This window comes from Cherax quadricarinatus, chromosome 84, assembly GCF_038502225.1.
Source record: "Cherax quadricarinatus isolate ZL_2023a chromosome 84, ASM3850222v1, whole genome shotgun sequence".
Classification (NCBI taxonomy): domain Eukaryota; kingdom Metazoa; phylum Arthropoda; class Malacostraca; order Decapoda; family Parastacidae; genus Cherax; species Cherax quadricarinatus.
The window spans coordinates 10,250,759-10,272,901 of record NC_091375.1 but is presented as its reverse complement, the minus strand read 5'-3'; positions in this window follow the sequence as shown (position 1 = coordinate 10,272,901).

Here is a 22,143-nt window from a genome sequence, read left to right as displayed (position 1 = left end):
CTACACACTGTGTACTGCTGCACACTGTGTACTGCTACACACTGTGTACTGCTACACACATTGTGTACTGCTACACACACTGTGTACTGCTACACACTGTGTACTGCTACACACACTGTGTACTGCTACACACACTGTGTACTGCTACACACTGTGTACTGCTACACACTGTGTACTGCTACACACACTGTGTACTGCTACACACTGTGTACTGCTACACACACTGTGTACTGCTACACACACTGTGTACTGCTACACACTGTGTACTGCTACACACACTGTGTACTGCTACACACACTGTGTACTGCTACACACTGTGTACTGCTACACACACTGTGTACTGCTACACACACAGTGTACCGCTACACACACTGTGTACTGCTACACACTGTGTACTGCTACACACTGTGTACTGCTACAAACTGTGTACTGCTACACACACTGTGTACTGCTACACACTGTGTACCGCTACACACACTGTGTACTGCTACACACTGTGTACTGCTACACACACTGTACTGCTACACACACTGTGTACTGCTACACATTGTGTACTGCTACACACACTGTATACTGCTACACACTGTGTACTGCTACACACACTGTGTACTGCTACACACTGTGCACTGCTACACACTGTGTACTGCTACACACTGTGTACTGCTACACACTGTGTACTGCTACACACTGTGTACTGCTACACACACTGTGTACTGCTACACACTGTGTACTGCTACACACACTGTGTACTGCTACACACTGTGTACTGCTACACACTGTGCACTGCTACACACTGTGTACTGCTACACACACTGTGTACTGCTACACACTGTGTACTGCTACACACTGTGTACTGCTACACACTGTGTACTGCTACACACTGTGTACTGCTACACACACTGTGTACTGCTACACACACTGTGTACCGCTACACACACTGTGTACTGCTACACACACTGTGTACTGCTACACACACTGTGTACTGCTACACACACTGTGTACTGCTACACACTGTGTACTGCTACACACACTGTGTACTGCTACACACTGTGTACTGCTACACACACTGTGTACCGCTACACACACTGTGTACTGCTACACACTGTGTACTGCTACACACTGTGTACTGCTACACACTGTGTACTGCTACACACTGTGCACTGCTACACACTGTGTACTGCTACACACTGTGTACTGCTACACACTGTGTACTGCTACACACACTGTGTACCGCTACACACACTGTGTACTGCTACACACTGTGTACTGCTACACACACTGTGTACTGCTACACACACTGTGTACTGCTACACACACTGTGTACTGCTACACACTGTGTACTGCTACACACACTGTGTACTGCTACACACACTGTGTACCGCTACACACACTGTGTACTGCTACACACACTGTGTACTGCTACACACACTGTGTACCGCTACACACACTGTGTACTGCTACACACACTGTGTACTGCTACACACACTGTGTACTGCTACACACACTGTGTACTGCTACACACTGTGCACTGCTACACAGTGTGTACTGCTACACACTGTGTACTGCTACACACACTGTGTACTGCTACACACACTGTGTACCGCTACACACACTGTGTACTGCTACACACACTGTGTACTGCTACACACTGTGTACTGCTACACACACTGTGTACTGCTACACACTGTGTACTGCTACACACACTGTGTACTGCTACACACTGTGTACTGCTACACACTGTGTACTGCTACACAGTGTGTACTGCTACACACTGTGTACTGCTACACACTGTGTACTGCTACACACTGTGTACTGCTACACACTGTGTACTGCTACACACTGTGTACTGCTACACACTGTGTACTGCTACACACACTGTGTACTGCTACACACACTGTGTACTGCTACACACTGTGTACTGCTACACACTGTGTACTGCTACACACTGTGTACTGCTACACACTGTGTACTGCTACACACACTGTGTACTGCTACACACACTGTGTACTGCTACACACACTGTGTACTGCTACACACACTGTGTACTGCTACACACTGTGTATTGCTACACACTGTGTACTGCTACACACTGTGTACTGCTACACACTGTGTACTGCTACACACTGTGTACTGCTACACACTGTGTATTGCTACACACTGTGTACTGCTACTCACACTGTGTACTGTTACAAAAACTGTCTACTGCTACACACTGTGTACTGCTACACACTGTGTACTGCTACACACTGTGTACTGCTACACACACTGTGTACTGCTACACACACTGTGTACTGCTACACACTGTGTACTGCTACACACACTGTGTACTGCTACACACACTGTGTACTGCTACACACACTGTGTACTGCTACACACACTGTGTACTGCTACACACACTGTGTACCGCTACACACACTGTGTACTGCTACACACACTGTGTACTGCTACACACTGTGTACTGCTACACACACTGTGTACTGCTACACACTGTGTACTGCTACACACACTGTGTACTGCTACACACTGTGTACTGCTACACACTGTGTATTGCTACACACTGTGTACTGCTACACACTGTGTATTGCTACACACTATGTACTGCTACACACTGTGTACTGCTACACACTGTGTATTGCTACACACTGTGTACTGCTACACACTGTGTATTGCTACACACTGTGTACTGCTACACACTGTGTATTGCTACACACTGTGTACTGCTACACACTGTGTATTGCTACACACTGTGTACTGCTACACACTGTGTACTGCTACACACTGTGTATTGCTACACACTGTGTACTGCTACACACTGTGTATTGCTACACACTGTGTACTGCTACACACTGTGTACTGCTACACACTGTGTATTGCTACACACTGTGTACTGCTACACACTGTGTACTGCTACACACTGTGTATTGCTACACACTGTGTACTGCTACACACTGTGTATTGCTACACACTGTGTACTGCTACACACACTGTGTACTGTTACAAACACTGTGTACTGCTAAAAACACTGTGCCATCAGTTGCACCCCAGTGCCATCAGTAGCACTGCAGTGTCATTAGTCTAACTACAGTGCCATCAATGGCATTGCAGTGCCATCAGTAACTGTGTAATGCCATCAGTGGCACTGTAGTGCCATTGGTGACACTGTGGTACCATGTGTGGGACTGCAGTGCCATCAGTGGTACTGCAGTTCCATCAGTGGCACTGTAGTGCCATCAGTGGCACTACAGTTGGGTTAGGACCAGCGAGGCGGGACACTGGATGTATGGAGTGTCGCCCACACCCTGTGTGTTGCAGTGTGTGTGTGTGTGTGTGTGTGTGTGTGTGTGTGATAGTGGTCGTCTGGTACAGTGCCATCACTGACCTTTCACTGCCAGCATTGTGGGAATTCCACAACTTTCTCCCCCCTCCCTACCTCCCTCTACTATTTTCCCCCTCCTCTCTTTTTTCTGTTCTCCCCATCATCTTTTTTTTCACCCCTCCTGTTGTTCCCTCCCCCTTCCAGTTGTTCCCTCCCCCTCCTGTTGTTCCCTCACCCCTCATGTTCCCTCCCCTTCCTGTTGTTCCCCCCTGTTGTTCACCCTCCTTTTGTTCCCTTCCCTCCTGTTGTTCTCTTCCCCTCCTGTTGTTCCCTTCCCCTCCTGTTGTTCCCTTCCCTCCTGTTGTTCACTTCCCCTCCTGTTGTTCCCTTCCCTCCTGTTGTTCCCTTCCCCTCCTGTTGTTCCCTTCCCTCCTGTTGTTCCCTTCCCCTCCTGTTGTTCCCTTCCCCTCCTGTTGTTCCCTTCCCTCCTGTTGTTCCCTTCCCCTCCTGTTGTTCCCTTCCCCTCCTGTTGTTCCCTTCCCTCCTGTTGTTCCCTTCCCCTCCTGTTGTTCCCTTTCCCTCCTGTTGTTCCCTTCCCCTCCTGTTGTTCCCTTCCCTCCTGTTGTTCCCTTCCCCTCCTGTTGTTCCCTTCCCCTCCTGTTGTTCCCTTCCCTCCTGTTGTTCCCTTCCCCTCCTGTTGTTCCCTTCCCCTCCTGTTGTTCCCTTCCCTCCTGTTGTTCCCTTCCCCTCCTGTTGTTCCCTTCCCCTCCTGTTGTTCCCTTCCCTCCTGTTGTTCCCTTCCCCTCCTGTTGTTCCCTTCCCCTCCTGTTGTTCCCTTCCCTCCTGTTGTTCCCTTCCCCTCCTGTTGTTCCCTTCCCTCCTGTTGTTCCTTTTCCCTCCTGTTGTTCCCTTCCCTCCTGTTGTTCCCTTCCCCTCCTGTTGTTCCCTTCCCCTCCTGTTGTTCCCTTCCCTCCTGTTGTTCCCTTCCCCTCCTGTTGTTCCCTTCCCCACCTGTTGTTCCCTTCCCTCCTGTTGTTCCCTTCCCCTCCTGTTGTTCCCTTCCCTCCTGTTGTTCCCTTTCCCTCCTGTTGTTCCCTTCCCTCCTGTTGTTCCCTTCCCCTCCTGTTGTTCCCTTCCCTCCTGTTGTTCCCTTCCCCTCCTGTTGTTCCCTTCCCCTCCTGTTGTTCCCTTCCCTCCTGTTGTTCCCTTCCCCTCCTGTTGTTCCCTTCCCTCCTGTTGTTCCCTTTCCCTCCTGTTGTTCCCTTCCCTCCTGTTGTTCCCTTCCCCTCCTGTTGTTCCCTTCCCCTCCTGTTGTTCCCTCCCCCTCCTGTTGTTCCCTTCCCTCCTGTTGTTCCCTTCCCCTCCTGTTGTTCCCTTCCCTCCTGTTGTTCCCTTCCCTCCTGTTGTTCCCTTCCCCTCCTGTTGTTCCCTTCCCCTCCTGTTGTTCCCTTCCCCTCCTGTTGTTCCCTTCCCCTCCTGTTGTTCCCTTCCCTCCTGTTGTTCCCTTCCCCTCCTGTTGTTCCCTTCCCCTCCTGTTGTTCCCTTCCCTCCTGTTGTTCCCTTCCCCTCCTGTTGTTCCCTTCCCCTCCTGTTGTTCCCTTCCCTCCTGTTGTTCCCTTCCCCTCCTGTTGTTCCCTTCCCTCCCGGTGTTCCTTTTCCCTCCAGTTGTTCCCTTCCCTCCTGTTGTTCCCTTCCCCTCCTGTTGTTCCCTTCCCCTCCTGTTGTTCCCTTCCCTCCTGTTGTTCCCTTCCCCTCCTGTTGTTCCCTTCCCCTCCTGTTGTTCCCTTCCCTCCTGTTGTTCCCTTCCCCTCCTGTTGTTCCCTTCCCTCCTGTTGTTCCCTTTCCCTCCTGTTGTTCACCCTCCTGTTGTTCCCTTTCCCTCCTGTTGTTCACCCTCCTGTTGTTCCCTTCCCCTCCTGTTGTTCCCTTCCCCTCCTGTTGTTCCCTTCCCCTCCTGTTGTTCCCTTCCCTCCTGTTGTTCCCTTCCCCTCCTGTTGTTCCCTTCCCTACTGTTGTTCCCTTCCCCTCCTGTTGTTCCCTTCCCCTCCTGTTGTTCCCTCTCCCTCCTGTTGTTGTTGTGCTACTTGCTGTAATGCGACACTTTCCCCTCTAGGGGTAGGGGTAGGGGTAGGGGCGGGTAGGGGTAGGGGTAGGGGCAGGGGTAGGGGTAGGGGTAGGGGTAGGGGTAGGGGGTGAGGGGAAAGGGGAATGAATAGTAAGAGAAGTGAAGATATGGAAACACGTTAATGCAGTTGTTCTCCCCTTACATGAACCTAAGGAAGGAGCACTGCAGCAGGTCTACTGGCTCCCATGCTAGGCACGTCCACCTCTCACCCAAGTCATCTACTTGTCCAAGCTATTTCTAAAGCTAGCTTGAGTGACGCTACTCGGCAGTTTGTTCCACTCATCAACTACTCTCTTACCAATCCATTTATCACAAGGTTGTAAGTAGCTTGAGTGACGCTACTCGACAGTTTATGTAGCTTGAGTGACGCTACTCGGCAGTTTATGTAGCTTGAGTGACACTACTCGACAGTTTATGTAGCTTGAGTGACGCTACTCGACAGTTTATGTAGCTTGAGTGACGCTACTCGGCAGTTTATGTAGCTTGAGTGACGCTACTCGACAGTTTATGTAGCTTGAGTGACGCTACTCGACAGTTTATGTAGCTTGAGTGACGCTACTCGGCAGTTTATGTAGCTTGAGTGACGCTACTCGACAGTTTATGTAGCTTGAGTGACGCTACTCGACAGTTTATGTAGCTTGAGTGACGCTACTCGGCAGTTTATGTAGCTTGAGTGACGCTACTCGACAGTTTATGTAGCTTGAGTGACGCTACTCGGCAGTTTATGTAGCTTGAGTGACGCTACTCGGCAGTTTGTTCCACTCATCCACTACTCTCTTACCAATCCATTTATCACAAGGTTGTAAGTAGCTTGAGTGACGCTACTCGGCAGTTTGTTCCACTCATCAACTACTCTCTTACCAATCCATTTATCACAAGGTTGTATGTAGGTTGAGTGACGCTACTCGACAGTTTATGTAGCTTGAGTGACGCTACTCGGCAGTTTATGTAGGTTGAGTGACGCTACTCGGCAGTTTATGTAGCTTGAGTGACGCTACTCGACAGTTTATGTAGCTTGAGTAACGCTACTCGGCAGTTTGTTCCACTCATCCACTACTCTGTCCTCTCTCAAAATTTAAATCATGGCTGCCAGTCCTGTCTAGCTTAAATAGTTCTTGATGGACTGATTACATCACCTTTATTTCATTACTACTGCTCTGCTGTGTACTTGACTGAAGTAGGCTGCTGTGTGGGCGAAACGTTTCGACAATAAAGATACCCAACTGTTGTACATGTGTCTTAGTCTCAGATTCTTGCTATCTTATACCAGTTTTAACAACATATTTTTACCACGTTATTTACATCCCCTTTATTTATTCCTGGTATCCCCTTTATTTATTCCTGGTATCCCCTTTATTTATTCCTGGTATCCCCTTTATTTATTCCTGGTATCCCCTTTATTTATTCCTGGTATCCCCTTTATTTATTCCTGGTATCCCCTTTATTTATTCCTGGTATCCCCTTTATTTATTCCTGGTATCCCCTTTATTTATTCCTGGTATCCCCTTTATTTATTCCTGGTATCCCCTTTATTTATTCCTGGTATCCCCTTTATTTATTCCTGGTATCCCCTTTATTTATTCCTGGTATCCCCTTTATTTCTAATATCCCCTTTATTTCTGATATCCCCTTTATTCCTGATATCCCCTTTATTTCTGATATCCCCTTTATTTCTGATATTCCCTTTATTTCTGATATCCCCTTTATTTCTGATATCCCCTTTATTTTTGATATCCCCTTTATTTCTGATATCCCCTTTATTTCTGATATTCCCTTTATTTCTGATATCCCTTTATTTCTGATATCCCCTTTATTCCTGATATTCCCTTTATTTCTGATATCCCCTTTATTTCTGATATCCCCTTTATTTCTGATATCCCCTTTATTTCTGATATCCCCTTTATTTCTGATATCCCCTTTATTTCTGATATCCCCTTTATTTCTGATATCCCCTTTATTTCTGATATCCCCTTTATTTCTGATATCCCCTTTATTTCTGATATCCCCTTTATTCCTGGTATCCCCTTTATTCCTGGTATCCCCTTTATTTCTGATATCCCCTTTATTCCTGGTATCCCCTTTATTTTTGATATCCCCTTTATTCCTGGTATCCCCTTTATTTCTGATATCCCCTTTATTCCTGGTATCCCCTTTATTTCTGATATCCCCTTTATTCCTGGTATCCCCTTTATTTCTGATATCCCCTTTATTCCTGATATCCCCTTTATTCCTGATATCCCCTTTATTCCTGGTATCCCCTTTATTCCTGATATCCCATTTATTTCTGATATCCCCTTTATTCCTATATCCCCTTTATTCCTGATATCCCCTTTATTTCTGATATCCCCTTTATTCCTGGTATCCCCTTTATTCCTGATATCCCCTTTATTTCTGATATCCCCTTTATTCCTGATATCCCCTTTATTCCTGATATCCCCTTTATTCCTGATATCCCCTTTATTCCTGATATCCCCTTTATTCCTGATATCCCCTTTATTCCTGATATCCCCTTTATTCCTGATATTCCCTTTATTTCTGATATTCCCTTTATTCCTGGTATCTCCTTTATTTATTCTCAATATCCCCTTTATTCCTGATATCCCGACTGTATCACAGTCAGTCCTCACATTCTGCAAGAATGTTGGACTGATTACCTCATCTTTTGTATATATGTCTACAGTCTTCACATTACGTCCTTGTATTGATAGAGTCATTAGATGGCGAAACGTCTACAAATAAAAGATCCCCAGATGTTTCACACGTGTCTGATATATAGAGTTGAAGAATAACCTGAGGACTCAACTTGTTTATGTCTTCTTATAAAGTCGAGAATTCTATTGACATCTTTGGCAGAACTTAAGCAGTGTTGTCTTGGTTGTAGGAGAGAGAGAGTGGATGCTGGGTCTACTAGGAGCAACTAGGAGAGAGAGAGTGGATGCTGGGTCTACTAGGAGCAACTAGGAGAGAGAGAGTGGATGCTGGGTCTACTAGGAGCAACTAGGAGAGAGAGAGTGGATGCTGGGTCTACTAGGAGCAACTAGGAGAGAGAGAGTGGATGCTGGGTCTACTAGGAGAGAGAGAGTAGATGCTGGGTCTACTAGGAGCAACTAGGAGAGAGAGAGTGGATGCTGGGTCTACTAGGAGCAACTAGGAGAGAGAGAGTGGATGCTGGGTCTACTAGGAGCAACTAGGAGAGAGAGAGTGGATGCTGGGTCTACTAGGAGCAACTAGGAGAGAGAGAGTGGATGCTGGGTCTACTAGGAGCAACTAGGAGAGAGAGAGTGGATGCTGGGTCTACTAGGAGCAACTAGGAGAGAGAGAGTGGATGGTGGGTCTACTAGGAGAGAGAGAGTAGATGCTGGGTCTACTAGGAGCAACTAGGAGAGAGAGAGTGGATGCTGGGTCTACTAGGAGCAACTAGGAAAGAGAGAGTGGATGCTGGATCTACTAGGATCAACTAGGAGAGAGAGAGTGTAGATGCTGGATCTACTAGGAGCAACTAGGAGAGAGAGAGTGTAGATGCTGGGTCTACTAGGAGCAACTAGGAGAGAGAGAGTGTGGATGCTGGGTCTACTAGGAGCAACTAGGAGAGAGAGAGTGTAGATGCTGGGTCTACTAGGAGCAACTAGGAGAGAGAGAGTGGATGCTGGGTCTACTAGGAGCAACTAGGAGAGAGAGTGTAGATGCTGGGTCTACTAGGAGCAACTAGGAGAGAGAGAGTGGATGCTGGGTCTACTAGGAGCAACTAGGAGAGAGAGAGTGTAGATGCTGGGTCTACTAGGAGCAACTAGGAGAGAGAGAGTGGATGCTGGGTCTACTAGGAGCAACTAGGAGAGAGAGAGTGTAGATGCTGGGTCTACTAGGAGCAACTAGGAGAGAGAGAGTGGATGCTGGGTCTACTAGGAGCAACTAGGAGAGAGAGAGTGTAGATGCTGGGTCTACTAGGAGCAACTAGGAGAGAGAGAGTGTAGATGCTGGGTCTACTAGGAGCAACTAGGAGAGAGAGAGTGGATGCTGGGTCTACTAGGAGCAACTAGGAGAGAGAGAGTGTAGATGCTGGGTCTACTAGGAGCAACTAGGAGAGAGAGAGTGGATGCTGGGTCTACTAGGAGCAACTAGGAGAGAGAGAGTGTAGATGCTGGGTCTACTAGGAGCAACTAGGAGAGAGAGAGTGTAGATGCTGGGTCTACTAGGAGCAACTAGGAGAGAGAGAGAGTAGATGCTGGGTCTACTAGGAGCAACTAGGAGAGAGAGAGTGTAGATGCTGGGTCTACTAAGAGCAACTATGAGAGAGAGAGTGGATGCTGGGTCTACTAGGAGCAACTAGGAGAGAGAGAGTGGATGCTGGGTCTACTAGGAGCAACTAGGAGAGAGAGAGTGTAGATGCTGGGTCTACTAGGAGCAACTAGGAGAGAGAGAGTGTAGATGCTGGGTCTACTAGCAGCAACTAGGAGAGAGAGAGTGGATGCTGGGTCTACTAGGAGCAACTAGGAGAGAGTGTAGATGCTGGGTCTACTAGAAGCAACTAGGAGAGAGAGAGTGGATGCTGGGTCTACTAGGAGCAACTAGGAGAGAGAGAGAGTGTAGATGCTGGGTCTACTAGGAGCAACTAGGAGAGAGAGAGTGGATGCTGGGTCTACTAGGAGCAACTAGGAGAGAGAGAGTGGATGCTGGGTCTACTAGGAGCAACTAGGAGAGAGAGAGTGGATGCTGGGTCTACTAGGAGCAACTAGGAGAGAGTGGATGCTGGGTCTACTAGGAGCAACTAGGAGAGAGTGGATGCTGGGTCTACTAGGAGCAACTAACAGAGAGTGGATGCTGGGTCTACTAGGAGCAACTAGGAAAGAGAGAGTGGATGCTGGGTCTACTAGAAGCAACTAGGAGAGTGTAAATGCTGGGTCTACTAGGAGCAACTAGGAGAGAGAGAGTGGATGCTGGGTCTACTAGGAGCAACTAGGAGAGAGAGAGTGGATGCTGGGTCTACTAGAAGCAACTAGGAGAGAGAGAGTGGATGCTTGGTCTACTAGGAGCAACTAGGAGAGAGAGTGTAGATGCTGGGTCTACTAGGAGCAACTAGGAGAGAGAGAGTGTAGATGCTGGGTCTACTAGGAGCAACTAGGAGAGAGAGAGTGGATGCTGGGTCTACTAGGAGCAACTAGGAGAGAGAGTGGATGCTGGGTCTACTAGGAGCAACTAGGAGAGAGAGAGTGGATGCTGGGTCTACTAGGAGCAACTAGGAAAGAGAGAGTGTAGATGCTGTGTCTACTAGGAGCAACTAGGAGAGAGGGAGTGGATGCTGGGTCTACTAGGAGCAACTAGGAGAGAGAGTGTGGATGCTGGGTCTACTAGGAGCAACTAGGAGAGAGAGAGTGGATGCTGGGTCTACTAGGAGCAACTAGGAGAGAGAGAGTGGATGCTGGGTCTACTAGGAGCAACTAGGAGACAGAGTGTGGATGCTGGGTCTACTAGGAGCAACTAGGAGAGAGAGAGAGTGTGGATGCTGGGTCTACTGGGAGCAACTAGGAGAGAGAGTGTGGATGCTGGGTCTACTAGGAGCAACTAGGAGAGAGAGAGTGTGGATGCTGGGTCTACTAGGAGCAACTAGGAGAGAAAGACTGTGGATGCTGGGTCTACTAGGAGCAACTAGGAGAGAGAGAGTGGATGCTGGGTCTACTAGGAGCAACTAGGAGAGAATGAGTGGATGCTGGGTCTACTAGGAGCAACTAGGAGAGAGAGAGTGGATGCTGGGTCTACTAGGAGCAACTAGGAGAGAGAGAGTGGATGCTGGGTCTACTAGGAGCAACTAGGAGAGAGAGAGTGGATGCTGGGTCTACTAGGAGCAACTAGGAGAGAGAGAGTGGATGCTGGGTCTACTAGGAGCAACTAGGAGAGAGAGAGTGGATGCTGGGTCTACTAGGAGCAACTAGGAGAGAGAGAGTGGATGCTGGGTCTACTAGGAGCAACTAGGAGAGAGTGGATGCTGGGTCTACTAGGAGCAACTAGGAGAGAGAGTGTGTGGATGCTGGGTCTACTAGGAGCAACTAGGAGAGAGAGTGTGGATGCTGGGTCTACTAGGAGCAAATAGGAGAGAGAGAGTGTGGATGCTGGGTCTACTAGGAGCAACTAGGAGAGAGAGAGAGTGGATGCTGGGTCTACTAGGAGCAACTAGGAGAGAGAGAGAGTGGATGCTGGGTCTACTAGGAGCAACTAGGAGAGACAGAGTGGATGCTGGGTCTACTAGGAGCAACTAGGAGAGAGAGAGTGGATGCTGGGTCTACTAGAAGCAACTAGGAGAGAGAGAGTGGATGCTGGGTCTACTAGGAGCAACTAGGAGAGAGAGAGTGGATGCTGGGTCTACTAGGAGCAACTAGGAGAGAGAGTGGATGCTGGGTCTACTAGGAGCAACTAAAAGAGAGAGAGTGGATGCTGGGTCTACTAGGAGCAACTAGGAGAGACAGAGTGGATGCTCGGTCTACTAGGAGCAACTAGGAGAGAGAGAGTGGATGCTGGGTCTACTAGAAGCAACTAGGAGAGAGAGAGTGGATGCTAGGTCTACTAGGAGCAACTAGGAGAGAGAGAGTGGATGCTGGGTCTACTAGGAGCAACTAGGAGAGAGAGTGGATACTGGGTCTACTAGGAGCAACTAGGAGAGAGAGTGTGGATGCTGGGTCTACTAGGAGCAACTAGGAGAGAGAGAGTGTGGATGCTGGGTCTACTAGGAGCAACTAGGAGAGAGAGTGTGGATGCTGGGTCTACTAGGAGCAACTAGGAGAGAGAGAGTGTGGATGCTGGGTCTACTAGGAGCAACTAGGAGAGAGAGAGAGTGTGGATGCTGGGTCTACTAGGAGCAACTAGGAGAGAGAGAGAGTGGATGCTGGGTCTACTAGGAGCAACTAGGAGAGTGAGAGTGGATGCTGGGTCTACTAGGAGCATCTAGGAGAGAGAGTGTGGATGCTGGGTCTACTAGGAGCAACTAGGAGAGAGAGAGTGTGGATGCTGGGTCTACTAGGAGCAACTAGGAGAGAGAGTGTGGATGCTGGGTCTACTAGGAGCAACTAGGAGAGAGAGTGTGTGGATGCTGGGTCTACTAGGAGCAACTAGGAGAGAGAGAGTGTGGATGCTGGGTCTACTAGGAGCAACTAGGAGAGAGAGAGTGTGGATGCTGGGTCTACTAGGAGCAACTAGGAGAGAGAGAGTGGATGATGGGTCTACTGGGAGCAACTAGGAGAGAGAGAGTGGATGCTGGGTCTACTAGGAGCAACTAGGAGAGATAGAGTACTAGGGGAGAGAGAGAGAGTGGATGCTGGGTCTACTAGGAGCAACTAGGAGAGAGAGAGTGAATGCTGGTTCTACTAGGAGCAACTAGGAGAGAGAGAGTGGATCCTGGGTCTACTAGAAGCAACTAGGGGAGAGAGAGAGAGTGGATACTGGGTCTACTAGAAGCAACTAGGAGAGAGAGAGAGAGAGTAGATGCTGGGTCTACTAGAAGCAACTAGGGGAGAGAGAGAGAGAGAGTGGATGCTGGGTCTACTAGAAGCAACTAGGGGAGAGAGAGAGAGTGGATGCTGGGTTTACTAGAAGCAACTAGGAGAGAGAGAGAGTGGATGCTGGGTCTACTAGAAGCAACTAGGGGAGAGAGAGAGAGTGGATGCTGGGTTTACTAGAAGCAACTAGGAGAGAGAGAGAGAGTGGATGCTGGGTCTACTAGAAGCAACTAGGGGGGAGAGAGAGAGAGAGTGGATGCTGGGTTTACTAGAAGCAACTAGGAGAGAGAGTGAATGCTGGGTCTACTAGAAGCAACTAGGAGAGAGAGAGAGAGAGTGTGGATGCTGGGTCTACTAGAAGCAACTAGAGAGAGAGAGAGTGGATGCTGGGTCTACTAGAAGCAACTAGGAGAGAGAGAGAGTGGATGCTGGGTCTACTAGAAGCAACTAGGAGAGAGAGAGAGTGGATGCTGGGTCTACTAGAAGCAACTAGGGGAGAGAGAGTGGATGCTGGGTCTACTAGAAGCAACTAGGGGAGAGAGAGAGTGGATGCTGGGTCTACTAGAAGCAACTAGGGGAGAGAGAGTGGATGCTGGGTCTACTAGAAGCAACTAGGAGAGAGAGAGAGTGGATGCTGGGTCTACTAGGAGCAACTAGGAGAGAGAGAGTGTGGATGCTTGGTCTACTAGGAGCAACTAGGAGAGAGAGAGAGAGAGTGGATGCTGGTTCTACTACTAGAGTGGATCCTGGGTCTACTAGAAGCAACTAGGGGAGGAGAGAGAGAGTGGATACTGGGGTCTACTAGAAACAACTAGGAGAGAGAGAGAGTGGATGCTGGGTCTACTAGAAGCAACTAGGGGAGAGAGAGAGAGAGTGGATGCTGGGTCTACTAGAAGCAACTAGGGGGGAGAGAGAGAGAGTGGATGCTGGGTTTACTAGAAGCAACTAGGAGAGAGAGTGGATGCTGGGTCTACTAGAAGCAACTAGGAGAGTGGATGCTGGGTTTACTAGAAGCAACTAGGAGAGAGAGAGAGTGGATGCTGGGTCTACTAGATGCAACTAGGAGAGAGAGAGTGGATGCTGGGTCTACTAGAAGCAACTAGGGGAGAGAGAATGGATGCTGGGTCTACTAGAAGCAACTAGGAGAGAGAGAGAGAGTGGATGCTGGGTCTACTAGAAGCAACGAGGATAGAGAGAGAGAGAGAGAGAGAGAGAGTGGATGCTGGGTCTACTAGAAGCAACTAGGAGAGAGAGAGAGAGAGAGAGAGTGGATGCTGGGTCTACTAGAAGCAACTAGGAGAGAGAGAGAGAGAGAGAGTGGATGCTGGGTCTACTAGAAGCAACTAGGAGAGAGAGAGAGAGTGGATGCTGGGTCTACTAGAAGCAACTAGGGGAGAGAGTGGATGCTGGGTCTACTAGAAGCAACTAGGAGAGAGAGAGAGAGTGGATGCTGGGTCTACTAGAAGCAACTAGAGAGAGAGAGAGTGGATGCTGGGTCTACTAGAAGCAACTAGGAGAGAGAGTGGATGCTGGGTCTACTAGAAGCAACTAGGAGAGAGAGTGGATGCTGGGTCTACTAGAAGCAACTAGGAGAGAGAGAGAGAGTGGATGCTGGGTCTACTAGAAGCAACGAGGATAGAGAGAGAGAGAGAGAGAGAGAGAGAGAGAGAGTGGATTCTGGGTCTACTAGAAGCAACTAGGAGAGAGAGAGAGAGAGAGAGAGAGAGAGTGGATGCTGGGTCTACTAGAAGCAACTAGGAGAGAGAGAGAGAGAGTGGATGCTGGGTCTACTAGAAGCAACTAGGAGAGAGAGAGAGAGAGTGGATGCTGGGTCTACTAGAAGCAACTAGGAGAGAGAGAGAGAGTGGATGCTGGGTCTACTAGAAGCAACTAGGAGAGAGAGAGAGAGTGGATGCTGGGTCTAATAGAAGCAACTAGGAGAGAGAGAGAGTGGATGCTGGGTCTACTAGAAGCAACTAGGAGAGAGAGAGAGAGTGGATGCTGGGTCTACTAAAAGCAACGAGGAGAGAGAGAGAGTGGATGCTGGGTCTACCAGAAGCAACTAGGTCTACTAGAAGCAACTAGGAGAGAGAGAGAGAGTGGATGCTGGGTCTACTAGAAGCACCTAGGAGAGAGAGAGAGAGTGGATGCTGGGTCTACTAGAAGCAACTAGGAGAGAGAGAGAGAGAGAGTGCATGCTGGGTCTACTAGAAGCAACTAGGAGAGAGAGAGAGAGAGTGGATGCTGGGTCTACTAGAAGCAACTAGGAGAGAGAGAGAGAGTGGATGCTGGGTCTACTAGAAGCAACTAGGAGAGAGAGAGAGAGTGTGGATGCTGGGTCTACTAGAAGCAACTAGGAGAGAGAGAGTGGATGCTGGGTCTACTAGAAGCAACTAGGAGAGAGAGAGAGAGTGGATGCTGGGTCTACTAGAAGCAACTAGGAGAGAGAGAGAGAGAGAGAGAGAGAGAGAGTGGATGCTGGGTCTACTAGAAGCAACTAGAGAGAAGAGAGAGAGTGTGGATGCTGGGTCTACTACTGGATGCTGGGAAGCAACTAGGAGGAGAGAGAGAGAGAGTGGATGCTGGGTCTACTAGAAGCAACTAGGAGAGAGAGAGAGAGTGGATGCTGGGTCTACTAGAAGCAACTAGGAGAGACAGAGAGAGAGTGGATGCTGGGTCTACTAGAAGCAACTAGGAGAGAGAGAGAGAGAGTGGATGCTGGGTCTACTAGAAGCAACTAGGAGAGAGAGAGAGAGAGAGAGTGGATGCTGGGTCTACTAGAAGCAACTAGGAGAGAGAGAGAGAGTGGATGCTGGGTCTACTAGAAGCAACTAGGAGAGAGAGAGAGAGAGAGAGAGTGGATGCTGGGTCTACTAGAAGCAACTAGGAGAGAGAGAGAGAGAGAGTGGATGCTGGGTCTACTAGAAGCAACTAGGAGAGAGAGAGAGAGAGAGTGGATGCTGGGTCTACTAGAAGCAACTAGGAGAGAGAGAGAGAGAGTGGATGCTGGGTCTACTAGAAGCAACTAGGAGAGAGAGAGAGTGGATGCTGGGTCTACTAGAAGCAACTAGGAGAGAGAGAGAGAGAGAGAGAGAGAGAGAGAGAGTGGATGCTGGGTCTACTAGAAGCAACTAGGAGAGAGAGAGAGAGAGTGGATGCTGGGTCTACTAGAAGCAACTAGGAGAGAGAGAGAGAGTGGATGCTGGGTCTACTAGAAGCAACTAGGAGAGAGAGAGAGAGAGTGGATGCTGGGTTTACTAGAAGCAACTAGGAGAGAGAGAGAGAGTGGATGCTGGGTCTACTAGAAGCAACTAGGAGAGAGAGAGAGAGTGGATGCTGGGTCTACTAGAAGCAACTAGGAGAGAGAGAGAGAGAGTGGATGCTGGGTCTACTAGAAGCAATTAGGAGAGAGAGAGAGAGTGGATGTTGGGTCTACTAGAAGCAACTAGGAGAGAGAGGGAGTGTGGATGCTGGGTCTACTAGAAGCAACTAGGAGAGAGAGAGAGTGTGGATGCTGGGTCTACTAGAAGCAACTAGGAGAGAGAGAGAGAGAGTGGATGTCGGGTCTACTAGAAGCAACTAGGAGAGAGAGAGAGAGTGGATGCTGGGTTTACTAGAAGGAACTAGGAGAGAGAGAGAGAGTGGATGCTGGGTCTACTAGAAGCAACTAGGAGAGAGAGAGAGAGTGGATGCTGGGTCTACTAGAAGCAACTAGGAGAGAGAGAGAGAGAGAGAGAGTGGATGCTGGGTCTACTAGAAGCAACTAGGAGAGAGAGAGAGAGAGAGAGAGTGGATGCTGGGTCTACTAGAAGCAACTAGGAGAGAGAGAGAGAGAGATTGGATGCTGGGTCTACTAGAAGCAACTAGGAGAGATGCTGGGTCTACTAGAAGCAACTAGAGAGAGAGAGAGTGGATGCTGGGTCTACTAGAAGCAACTAGGAGAGAGAGAGAGAGTGGATGCTGGGTCTACTAGAAGCAACTAGGAGAGAGAGAGAGAGTGGATGCTGGGTCTACTAGAAGCAACTAGGAGAGAGAGAGAGAGTGGATGCTGGGTCTACTAGAAGCAACTAGGAGAGAGAGAGAGTGGATGCTGGGTCTACTAGAAGCAACTAGGAGAGAGAGAGAGAGAGAGAGTGGATGCTGGGTCTACTAGAAGCAACTAGGAGAGAGAGAGAGAGAGAGTGGATGCTGGGTCTACTAGAAGCAACTAGGAGAGAGAGAGAGAGAGTGGATGCTGGGTCTACTAGAAGCAACTAGGAGAGAGAGAGAGAGAGAGAGAGAGAGAGAGAGAGAGAGTGGATGCTGGGTCTACTAGAAGCAACTAGGAGAGAGAGAGAGAGAGAGAGAGAGAGAGTGGATGCTGGGTCTACTAGAAGCAACTGGGAGAGCGAGAGAGAGAGTGGATGCTGGGTCTACTAGAAGCAACTAGAGAGAGAGAGAGAGAGAGTGGATGCTGGGTCTACTAGAAGCAACAACTAGGAGAGAGAGAGAGAGTGGATGCTGGGTCTACTAGAAGGGTCTACTAGAAGCAACTAAGAGAGAGAGAGAGAGAGAGAGAGTGGATGCTGGGTCTACTAGAAGCAACTAGGAGAGAGAGAGAGAGAGAGAGAGAGAGAGAGAGAGAGAGTGGATGCTGGGTCTACTAGAAGCAACTAGGAGAGAGAGAGAGAGAGAGAGAGAGAGTGGATGCTGGGTCTACTAGAAGCAACTAGGAGAGAGAGAGAGAGAGAGAGAGAGAGAGAGTGGATGCTGGGTCTACTAGAAGCAACTAGGAGAGAGAGAGAGTGGATGCTGGGTTTACTAGAAGGAACTAGGAGAGAGAGAGAGTGGATGCTGTGTCTACTAGAAGCAACTCGGAGAGAGAGAGAGAGAGAGAGTGGATGCTGGGTCTACTAGAAGCAACTAGGAGAGAGAGAGAGAGTGGATGCTGGGTCTAATAGAAGTAACTAGGAGAGAGAGAGAGAGAGAGAGAGAGTGGATGCTGGGTCTACTAGAAGCAACTAGGAGAGAGAGAGAGAGAGAGAGAGTGGATGCTGGGTCTTCTAGAAGCAACTAGGAGGAGAGAGAGAGAGAGAGATTGGATGCTGGGTCTACTAGAAGCAACTAGGAGAGAGAGAGAGAGAGAGAGAGAGTGGATGCTGGGTCTACTAGAAGCAACTAGGAGAGAGAGAGAGTGGATGCTGGGTTTACTAGAAGGAACTAGGAGAGAGAGAGAGAGTGGATGCTGGGTCTACTAGAAGCAACTAGGAGAGAGAGAGAGAGTGGATGCTGGGTCTACTAGAAGCAACTAGGAGAGAGAGAGAGTGGATGCTGGGTCTACTAGAAGCAACTAGGAGAGAGAGAGAGAGAGTGGATGCTGGGTCTACTAGAAGCAACTAGGAGAGAGAGAGAGAGAGAGAGAGGATGCTGGGTCTACTAGAAGCAACTAGGAGAGAGAGAGAGAGAGAGAGTGGATGCTGGGTCTACTAGAAGCAACTAGGAGAGAGAGAGAGAGAGAGAGAGAGAGTGGATGCTGGGTCTACTAGAAGCAACTAGGAGAGAGAGAGAGAGAGAGAGAGAGTGGATGCTGGGTCTACTAGAAGCAACTAGGAGAGAGAGAGAGAGAGAGAGAGAGTGGATGCTGGGTCTACTAGAAGCAACTAGGAGAGAGAGAGAGAGAGAGTGGATGCTGGGTCTACTAGAAGCAACTAGGAGAGAGAGAGAGAGAGAGAGAGAGAGTGGATGCTGGGTCTACTAGAAGCAACTAGGAGAGAGAGAGAGAGAGAGAGAGAGAGAGAGAGAGAGAGAGTGGATGCTGGGTCTACTAGAAGCAACTAGGAGAGAGAGAGAGAGAGTGGATGCTGGGTCTACTAGAAGCAACTAGGAGAGAGAGAGAGAGAGTGGATGCTGGGTCTACTAGAAGCAACTAGGAGAGAGAGAGAGAGAGAGTGGATGCTGGGTCTACTAGAAGCAACTAGGAGAGAGAGAGAGAGTGGATGCTGGGTCTACTAGAAGCAACTAGGAGAGAGAGAGAGAGAGAGAGAGAGAGAGAGAGAGTGGATGCTGGGTCTACTAGAATCAACTAGGAGAGAGAGAGAGAGTGGATGCTGGGTCTACTAGAAGCAACTAGGAGAGAGAGAGAGAGAGAGAGAGTGGATGCTGGGTCTACTAGAAGCAACTAGGAGAGAGAGAGAGAGAGAGAGAGTGGATGGTGGGTCTACTAGAAGCAACTAGGAGAGAGAGAGAGAGAGAGAGTGGATGCTGGGTCTACTAGAAGCAACTAGGAGAGAGAGAGAGAGAGAGAGTGGATGCTGGGTCTACTAGAAGCAACTAGGAGAGAGAGAGAGAGAGAGAGAGAGAGAGAGTGGATGCTGGGTCTACTAGAAGCAACTAGGAGAGAGAGAGAGAGTGGATGCTGGGTCTACTAGAAGCAACTAGGAGAGAGAGAGAGAGAGAGAGAGAGAGAGAGAGAGTGGATGCTGGGTCTACTAGAAGCAACTAGGAGAGAGAGAGAGAGAGAGAGAGAGAGAGAGTGGATGCTGGGTCTACTAGAAACATCTGGTCACGGTAAAGTTATTGTATTGAGCGACACATTTATACAGTAGTACTGTAGCTGGGAGGAGCAAGTAAGGAATACACTCATCTTCCTTCCCTATCTTTTTCTGCTGCTGCTGCTGCTGCTGCTGCTGCTGCTGCTGCTGCTGCTGCTGCTGCTGCTGCTGCTGCTGCTGCTGCTGCTGCTGCTGCTGCTGCTGCTGCTGCTGCTGCTGCTGCTGCTGCTGCTGCTGCTGCTGCTGCTGCTTGCTGCTGCTGCTGCTGCTGCTGCTGCTGATGCTGCTGCTGCTGCTGCTGCTGCTGCTGCTGCTGCTGCTGCTGCTGCTGCTGCTGCTGCTGCTGCTGCTGCTGCTGCTGCTGCTGCTGCTGCTGCTGCTGCTGCTGCTGCTGCTGCTGCTGCTGCTGCTGCTGCTGCTGCTGCTGCTGCTGCTGCTGCTGCTGCTGCTGCTGCTGCTGCTGCTGCTGCTGCTGCTGCTGCTGCTGCTGCTGCTGCTGCTGCTGCTGCTGCTGCTGCTGCTGCTGCTGCTGCTGCTGCTGCTGCTGCTGCTGCTGCTGCTGCTGCTGCTGCTGCTGCTGCTGCTGCTGCTGCTGCTGCTGCTGCTGCTGCTGCTGCTGCTGCTGCTGCTAGTTCTTCTTTTCTTCTGTCCTTCGTTGTCATCTATATTTCATGATCTTGTTCCAATACAGTGTGTGTGTGTGTGTGTGTGTGTGTTTTGCTTGACAAAACCAAAGCTGGATTATTGGATGAATTTGTTATCTTTCATCGCGTTCTCTCTCTCTCTCTCTCTCTCTCTCTCTCTCTCTCTCTCTCTCTCTCTCTCTCTCTCTCTCTCTCTCTCTCTCTCTCTCTCTCTCTCTCTCTCTCTCTCTGTGGGCCAGCAGTTCCATTTGGTCAACTGACGTCATTTCGTTGTCATGCTGTACGAACATTTTCTAGACACAATTCATTCTAGGAATAAATGATCTCAGATGAAATGGTGTTCTGGAGAAGGTGCAGCCGTATTGTAGTTGCTGTTTGTTGCTTGTCTTATGGTGTAAATGTTGTCTTCTTGTTGACCACAGAGTGCTACTTTAACAATATTGATATTACAACCCAGGAGTCCAAATGGCCTGTTATCCTGGGTGTAAAGGCAGCAAAATAAACACAGCAGAAAACTTTTGACTTATATTATCCTTCACCAATTTAGAACAGCAGTATGTACACTATGTACAACAATAGGTATTAGTGCACTCCACGGTAAGCAAGGTAGAATAGAAGCCACTAGAGAGCAGACCGTGCTTCAACCAGCTCTAGAATGGGAATGACAAGGGCAGACAGGAGAGTGGTACCCATCTTCTCATTGGCTGGAACCTGGGTACTGGTAGTAGTGGTGGTGGTAGTGGTGGTGGTAGTGGTGGTAGTAGTGGTGGTGGTAGTGGTGGTAGTAGTGGTGGTGGTAGTGGCGGTAGTAGTGGTGGTAGTAGTGGTGGTGGTATTGGTAGTAGTGGTAGTAGTGGTAGTGGTGGTGGTACTGGTAGTAGTGGTGGTGGTAGTGGTAGCGATGGTGGTAATGGTGGTGGTACTGGTGGTAGTAGTGGTGGTATTGGTAGCGATGGTGGTATTAGTAGTAGTGTTGGTGGTAGTAGTGGTGGTGGTGGTAGTACTGGTGGTGGTAGTAGTGGTGCTGGTAGTGGTGGTGGTACTGGTGGTAATAGCGGTGGCGGTGGTAGTAGTAATGGAAGTGGTAGTAGTATTAGTAGGAGTAGTGGTGGTGTTAGTAGTATTAGTAATAGTAGTGGTTGTAGTAGTAGTAGTAGTAGTAGTAGTAGTAGTGGTGGTGGTAGTAGTAGTAGTAGTGGTGGTGGTGATAGTAGTTATCACAACCCAGGAGTCCAAATGGCCTGTTATCCTGGGTGTAAAGGCAGCAAAATAAACACAGCAGAAAACTTTTGACTTATATTATCCTTCACCAATTTAGAACAGCAGTATGTACACTATGTACAACAATAGGTATTAGTGCACTCCACGGTAAGCAAGGTAGAATAGAAGCCACTAGAGAGCAGACCGTGCTTCAACCAGCTCTAGAATGGGAATGACAAGGGCAGACAGGCCTGGAAGCCTGGTTCCAACACTCTCCCATTCATTCTTACACTTCTCCAGCATTACTATCATTGTGCCTAGACCCACTCATCATTAATGTTTTCTCAACAAATATAACTTGCCATGGTTTACCCCAGGCTGATATAGCAGTAAGCTTTTGATTAATGTAACTTTGAGCAGCTGGCATTTCCTTTCTTGGATAAATGTCAGAGTACAGTCGCCTGCATATACATGTGATTCTGGAATGATTTGAAAAAGGTCATTGAAGTAGACATTCCCACAACATTAGCCCAAGCACACTTCCCTCTGGAACACTGGCACACTAGTGTGTCTTGTTGACTCTGTCCCATTGAGAACTACTCTTGAAAGTAGTTACTGAGATAACATAATGTAAAGCCTGAGACTCCAAGTACTTGCAGTTTTGCCAAGAGTCGCTGGTGCCATTGTCGGTTGAAAACGCCAGCAATGTCCAGTGCTACTACACAACTGACTTTGGTTTCATCCAGTGACTGGTGCCACTTAGTGGAGAGGTTTAACAACAGATCAGCAGCAAACTAAGCTTTTCTAAAGCTATATTGACGGTCACAAAGAAGTGAATGCTAGT